Raw genomic sequence first — 7685 nt, 5'->3', positions numbered from 1 at the left:
AGTCACAGCTGCAAAATACTAACACGAACTATTTACAGACGAATGGAAAAACTGGTAGAAGCCGACCTCGGGGATGATCAGTTTGGATTCCGTAGAAATGTTGTAACACGTGAGGCAATACTGAGCTTACGACTTATCTTAGAAGGAAGATTAAGGAAAGGCAAACCTACGTTTCTAGCATTTGTAGACTTAGAGAAAGCTTTTGACAATGGTGACTGGAATACTCACTTTCAAATTCTAAAGGTGGCAGGGGTAAAATACAGGGAGCGAAAGGATATTTACAATTTGTACAGAAACCAGATGGCAGTTATAAGAGACGAGGGGCATGAACGGGAAGCAGTGGTTTGGAAGGGAGTGAGACAGGGTTGTAGCCTCTCCTCGATGTTATTCAATCTGTATATTGAGCAAGCAGTAAAGGAAACAAACGAAAAATTCGGAGTAGGTATTAAAATCCATGGAAAAGAAATAAAAACTTTGAGGTTCGCCGATGACATTGTAATTCTGTAAGAGATAGCAAAAGACTTGGAAGAGCAGTTGAACAAAATGGACAGTGTCTTAAAAAGAGGATATAAGATGAACACCAACAAAAGCAAAACGAGGATAATGGAATGCAGTCGAATTAAGTCGGGTGATGAAGAGGGAATTAGATTAGGAAATGAGATACCTAAAGTATTGAAGTAGTTTTGCTATTTGGGGAGCAAAATAACTGATGATGGTCGAAGTAGAGAGGATATAAAATGTAGACTGGCAATGGCAAGGAAGGCGTTTCTGAAGAAGAGAAATTTGTTGACATCGAGTATAGATTTAAGTGTCAGGAAGTCGTTTCTGAAAGCATTTGTATGGAGTGTAGCCATGTATGGAAGTGAAACATGGACAATAAATAGTTTGCACAAGAAGAGAATAGAAGCTTTCGAAATGTGGTGCTACAGAATGTCGAAGATTAGGTGGGTAGATCACGTAACTAATGAGGAGGTATTGAATAGGGTTGGGGAGAATAGATGTTTGTGGCGCAACTTGACTAGAAGAAGGGATCGGTTGGTAGGACATGTCCTGAGGCATCAAGGGATCACCAATTTGGTACTGGAGGGCAGCGTGGAGGTTAAAAATCGTGGAGGGAGACCAAGAGATGAATACACTAAACAGATTCAGAAGGATGTTGGTTGCAGTAGGTACTGGGAGATGAAGGAGCTTGCACAGGATAGGTTAGCATGGAGAGCTGCATCAAACCAATCTCAGGACTGATGACCACAACAACAACAACAACATGAAGTAAGTATGTGAGTGATATTTATTGAAAAAAAGTAAATGCTTTGAAATGTAACAAATAATGTAAATATCAGTAAAGAAATTACGATTGTATATCATGTAAATACCGAAATAGTCTTTAATGTAAAAATGTGATTACTTAAAATTATAATGTAAATATTATAAATATGAAACTAATGCACGTGTGCTAAAAAACATTGGATGAAGAAACCATTTCCTTTACAACAAGTTCTATATGTAGCGTATTTTTGCGTTGGTGTGTTCTACCTGTATAGTCTGTTACCACACAACGTTAGCGAGTGTCTGTCAACTGTACTGCCTCTTATCAGGATAGCTGAGACGTGTGGAGACATCTCTCTCAGCACTGAGCTTAAGATGCTCGCAGCAGCAAGAGAATGCTGCCCTCACATGTATATCCTCTTTGTGTCTGACGAAAAGCTTGAGAGATGCGGGTGTTAATACTTTCTCTGAATATGACAAAAAATTATAATATTCTTTTTTAATGTTCTGAGAAATGTAATATCAGATAGGGAAAGAGGAGTGGGGGAGAGAGAAAGAAATGACTACTAGAAGTCACTGTGCTTGACGTATTAAATACAGAGATTGGTGTGTATTTGTGTATGTTACGCCTATCTTTGATCTTGGAATTACTTCAGTATTAAGAGCTACGTATCTGCAGGTAGATAACGCATAACTTTAGCTTTGACATCACTTGAACATTAGATAAGATGTATGTATGGGTACGTAAATAAAGCTAGATGGCACCATTTTGTTGACTTCCAAGGAAATAATGGGACTTCAGTTTAGGGGTACCTAATTTCTGACAGCATATCCGACCCCATTTTATAATACTACATTGTGATTTGCTGGAAACAGAGGAGAGGGAGGAGGGGTATAACTCACACTATTCGTGTGTTTCTATCATCTGTTTCATTCTGAACACTGCGCTATGATTTTCAGGTGACAAGGCGGAAGATGGGACGATACTTCTTGTGTTCATCAAAAACAATGAATTTGACTGTATGTTATTACTGCGCTCGGTGGGAAAGAGGAGATGGAGGGGAAGTGTACGTCGGAAATAATGTAATTTGACACAATTTTACACAGTTTGATGCTACAGACTGACTGGTTGGAGAGGGAGAGGCACTAGGTTGTAGGATATATACACTCCTGGAAATGGAAAAAAGAACACATTGACACCGGTGTGTCAGACCCACCATACTTGCTCCGGACACTGCGAGAGGGCTGTACAAGCAATGATCACACGCACGGCACAGCGGACACACCAGGAACCGCGGTGTTGGCCGTCGAATGGCGCTAGCTGCGCAGCATTTGTGCACCGCCGCCGTCAGTGTCAGCCAGTTTGCCGTGGCATACGGAGCTCCATCGCAGTCTTTAACACTGGTAGCATGCCGCGACAGCGTGGACGTGAACCGTATGTGCAGTTGACGGACTTTGAGCGAGGGCGTATAGTGGGCATGCGGGAGGCCGGGTGGACGTACCGCCGAATTGCTCAACACGTGGGGCGGGAGGTCTCTACAGTACATCGATGTTGTCGCCAGTGGTCGGCGGAAGGTGCACGTGCCCGTCGACCTGGGACCGGACCGCAGCGACGCACGGATGCACGCCAAGACCGTAGGATCCTACGCAGTGCCGTAGGGGACCGCACCGCCACTTCCCAGCAAATTAGGGACACTGTTGCTCCTGGGGTATCGGCGAGGACCATTCGCAACCGTCTCCATGAAGCTGGGCTACGGTCCCGCACACCGTTTGGCCGTCTTCCGCTCACGCCCCAACATCGTGCAGCCCGCCTCCAGTGGTGTCGCGACAGGCGTGAATGGAGGGACGAATGGAGACGTGTCGTCTTCAGCGATGAGAGTCGCTTCTGCCTTGGTGCCAATGATGGTCGTATGCGTGTTTGGCGCCGTGCAGGTGAGAGCCACAATCAGGACTGCATACGACCGAGGCACACAGGGCCAACACCCGGCATCATGGTGTGGGGAGCGATCTCCTACACTGGCCGTACACCACTGGTGATCGTCGATGGGACACTGAATAGTGCACGGTACATCCAAACCGTCATCGAACCCATCGTTCTACCATTCCTAGACCGGCAAGGGAACTTTCTGTTCCAACAGGACAATGCACGTCCGCATGTATCCCGTGCCACCCAACGTGCTCTAGAAGGTGTAAGTCAACTACCCTGGCCAGCAAGATCTCCGGATCTGTCCCCCATTGAGCATGTTTGGGACTGGATGAAGCGTCGTCTCACGCGGTCTGCACGTCCAGCACGAACGCTGGTCCAACTGAGGCGCCAGGTGGAAATGGCATGGCAAGCCGTTCCACAGGACTACATCCAGCATCTCTACGATCGTCTCCAAGGGAGAATAGCAGCCTGCATTGCTGCGAAAGGTGGATATACACTGTACTAGTGCCGACATTGTGCATGCTCTGTTGCCTGTGTCTATGTGCCTGTGGTTCTGTCAGTGTGATCATGTGATGTATCTGACCCCAGGAATGTGTCAATAAAGTTTCCCCTTCCTGGGACAATGAATTCACGGTGTTCTTATTTCAATTTCCAGGAGTGTATGACAACTGGTTTGTTTACATCGTCTTGGATGTTAATTACTGCGGTATGAGTGGCTGGAAATAAGAAGTATCGTGCTGGTTTGGTTGGGAGGATTCTTCACTTTTGAAGACAATTGGACTTCTCCGCTATCTTGTATTTTTTAACACTGTATTATGAGTGTCTGATGATAGGAAGAGGTAGGGAGGAGAAAAGTGGTGTGGCATCCCACTGATAAGGATGATGGCATCATTGATCAAGATGATGACGTCATTCATAAGGAGATTCTATGACTGAATGAGTGATGCCATTACATATGCCTCTCCCCATGCATGTAGACGTCGCTTAAGCAAACGTAAAAGTGGATTAAAGCCACTGCAGACCTGATAATAATCTACTGAAGCTAAAATCCAGGTTCCCACTTGTACGGCCATTACATCAATCAGACGATGCTGACATCAAGAATCACAGCATGCTTGTCTTTCATATAATGTGCCGTGGCATTAAGATCTGAAGCCAAAGAAAGATATTTAGATTTTATTCATCAAATCTGTGAAGAAGAATATATGGTTGTGGAATCAAACACTACAAAATGTATCTAAACCATGACGTCTCAGGAATGACGAGGATGAAGATAGCGGAACAAATAAAACACACGACTGAAAATGTACATTACATTTAACATTTTTATTACGGCTTCATAGACCATTCCTTCTACTTCAGTACATATTTTCGGGTGTGTAAGGACAGCTGCTTCTCGATTCAGAGAATTTTTTGTTAATGTAGTCCACAAGCGGACAGGTTGTGGAACTGGTGTGTTATTGAGATCATTTTTATAAAGCAATTCACATGTCTTGAAATAATTGGAATCCTAAGATTCGCTCTCACAAATGCGAATAAGATTATGTAGGAAACTTTCTGTCTCAGCTACTTGCACTACGAAGTCCTAATGGTAGGTGCTCGGGTTTTAAAGTATACGAACTTTCATGTTATCGTTGTCATAGCACATTCCACACATTTTTATAATAACTGAAAGTCGTTAACAGCATATTCTTTCGACATCTTTTAATACCCTTCCAGATAAGGCAGCATGGATTACCGAACACAATGAAAAACCCCATCAGGAACACTGCACTGTGAAATTTGAGCGTTTGAGCGTAGCTTGTATTACCTGGCAAAGAGGTGGTATACGGGACCTCCTCAGCGTTTTTTTAGCAGTTTACTAAGCTTACGCCGACGAAATACTGATAGGAATAGGTAGCTCCTTAGTGACTAATTTAATTGCATCACTAAAAGACTGAGGAATGCTAACTCCCATCACTGTTTCTTCTGTAGTTCCAACACCAGTAGCACTAACATGTCAACCTATATCGACCACACCAATGAGAACAACTGAAAATTGTCCACAGTATTTGAAGTACTTGGGGCTTGTGTTCCCTAAGCATCTTACACGGATATGTTTCCGTGAGCAGAACCGGTGCGATTTGAGCTACTCTTAACCTGAGTGTTGAGATTAGTAAGTATTTGCCAGTCTTATTCTTCCGGTTCACGCAAAAGTAACAGTTTAAACCCAGACTGTATCACTTCATAAGTGGAACGACTAATTCCAGGAACAGCTTTCCTCCGTTGAATTCTATTGATACTTAATCACTGTTTACTATAGTCAAATACCATAGATAAAAATATTCGTTTCGCATGTGGACATAATGTAATTGTGTTGTAAGTACATACATTACTAATTTAAGTAATTAATTTCTGCCTATATTTGGAACTATTATCCTGTTTTTCACATAGCAGAATCGTCAAGATCGTGGGAAGAGCATCAGCTATACTTTATCATATCATTCAAACCACCGACATCTTCATGAGGCTATAAGTCAAAAAAGCGTGTTTCTATGCTCAGCGATACATACATGGATGGCAACAATGAAACGTTCAGCTGCTTACCCGCGCTTTCAACAGACGAAAATGTTCACACTGTTGGACACAATTTCTGTATTCTATTGAAAAATAAAAGAGTGGAAAATTAAAATACTGAGGTCTGCGAAAGCAGAAGATGCAGGAGAAGCAATTAAAGCTTGAGAAAGGCCTACCTGATCTCTCAACGTTAACTTATTGAAAAAAAATGCACTTAAGAAACTGCGTTCATGAATGGCTACATGTGAAACAAGCAAAATAAAAAAGTCGGAGGAAGTGAATGTAATGACTCTCTTCTGGAAACTTGACGGAAAACGTAAGTGGTTATTAAAAGAAGAGGTACATCGTTCGTGCTGGACTAGGTTGACAGAGAAACTTCGACTTCAGCCAGATACCATACTTAAACGGCAAGTTCGCAGCACTTGAAAGAAATGTTTTGACATTAAATGGTGAGAGATGTACATATTTTGTAATTTCAAACAGCATTCATATTAAACTTCCTGGCAGATTAAAACTGTGTGCCCGACAGAGACTCGAACTGGAGACCTTTACCTTTCGCGGGCAAGTGCTCTACCATCTGACCTACCGAAGCATGACTCACGACCGGTGCTCACAGCTTTACTTCTGCCAGTATCTCGTCTCCTACCTTCCAAACTTTACAGAAGCTCTCCTCCTCTTCGCAGGAGAGCTTCTGTAAAGTTTGGAAGGTAGGAGACGAGATACTGGCAGAAGTAAAGCTGTGAGCACCGGGCGTGAGTCGTGCTTCGGTAGCTCAGATGGTAGAGCACTTGCCCGCGAAAGACAAAGGTCCCGAGTTCGAGTGTCGGTCGGGCACACAGTTTTAATCTGCCAGGAAGTTTCATATCAGCGCACACTCCGCTGCAGAGTGATAATCTCATTCTGGAAGCATTCATATTGTTTATTTATAGTTCTTTTATTTACTGAATAAAGATTACTGTATATTTCTAGTCACCTTGCTTGTTTTGACTAACGTTATTCACATCAGAACTATTTAATAGGCAGATGTAGGCAACGCGATTTGATGTGGCCGCAGCTGTTGCAGCCCACACTGAGGATGGCACCTCACACACTGAGGATTCTGGCGGATCGATGGTACAGCCAACCAATGGATAGTAACGTATCAAACCAAAAGGAAGGAAAAAGTTACATTCAGTAATGCAACAAACATAGTAAGGTGGAACATCATTCATACAGGGGAAGTCTCACGTACGTGGTTTCACAAGCCTAACTCTTAGGTCCACTATTGCTCCTCTTACTGGATATGTGTAAACAACACTGCCGAACACAAGTAAAGGCTCACTTTTTCCAAATCCTGTAATTGTAGCTCATCGTGACACATAAACTTTGAAAATTGCACCAATTTGTGTACAGCCAACTTCTGTAACCGTGCAAAAGCATGGTGCCCTTCGATGTCTGTATCGGGCCCAAAAACGCTTCAAACATCAAGGTATCGAGAAAAACAGGGTCGGTTCAGAAGTTCATGTGACGAGTCAGGTGGTATACAAGACTTCATCTAAAATATGTCCAGCATCACAGTGGACGTGTCACACAATGGGAAGTACATCACAGCCCCTCTTACCCACATTTCACCTCTGCCTTTGACGCCTAAGCCATTAAGGTCACAACCGTGAAGCGCTGAAATAAAGCGTTTTTCACATGAGTAGCCGCGTGAAACATTCTAGACACACTTGTTGCTGTTGTGGTCTTCAGTCCAGAGACTGGTTTGATGCAGCTCTCCATGCTACTCTATCCTGTGCAAGCTTCTTCATCTCCCAGTACCTACTACAACCTACATCCTTCTGAATCTGTTTAGTGTATTCATCTCTTGGCCACCCTCTACGATTTTTAACCTCCACTCTGCCCTCCAGTACCCAATTGGTGATCCCTTGATGCCTCAGGACATGTCCTACCAACC

This window comes from Schistocerca nitens, chromosome 2 (genome assembly GCF_023898315.1).
Source record: "Schistocerca nitens isolate TAMUIC-IGC-003100 chromosome 2, iqSchNite1.1, whole genome shotgun sequence".
Taxonomy (NCBI): domain Eukaryota; kingdom Metazoa; phylum Arthropoda; class Insecta; order Orthoptera; family Acrididae; genus Schistocerca; species Schistocerca nitens.
The sequence above is the reverse complement of the archived record's forward strand: the minus strand, read 5'-3'. Positions refer to the sequence as shown.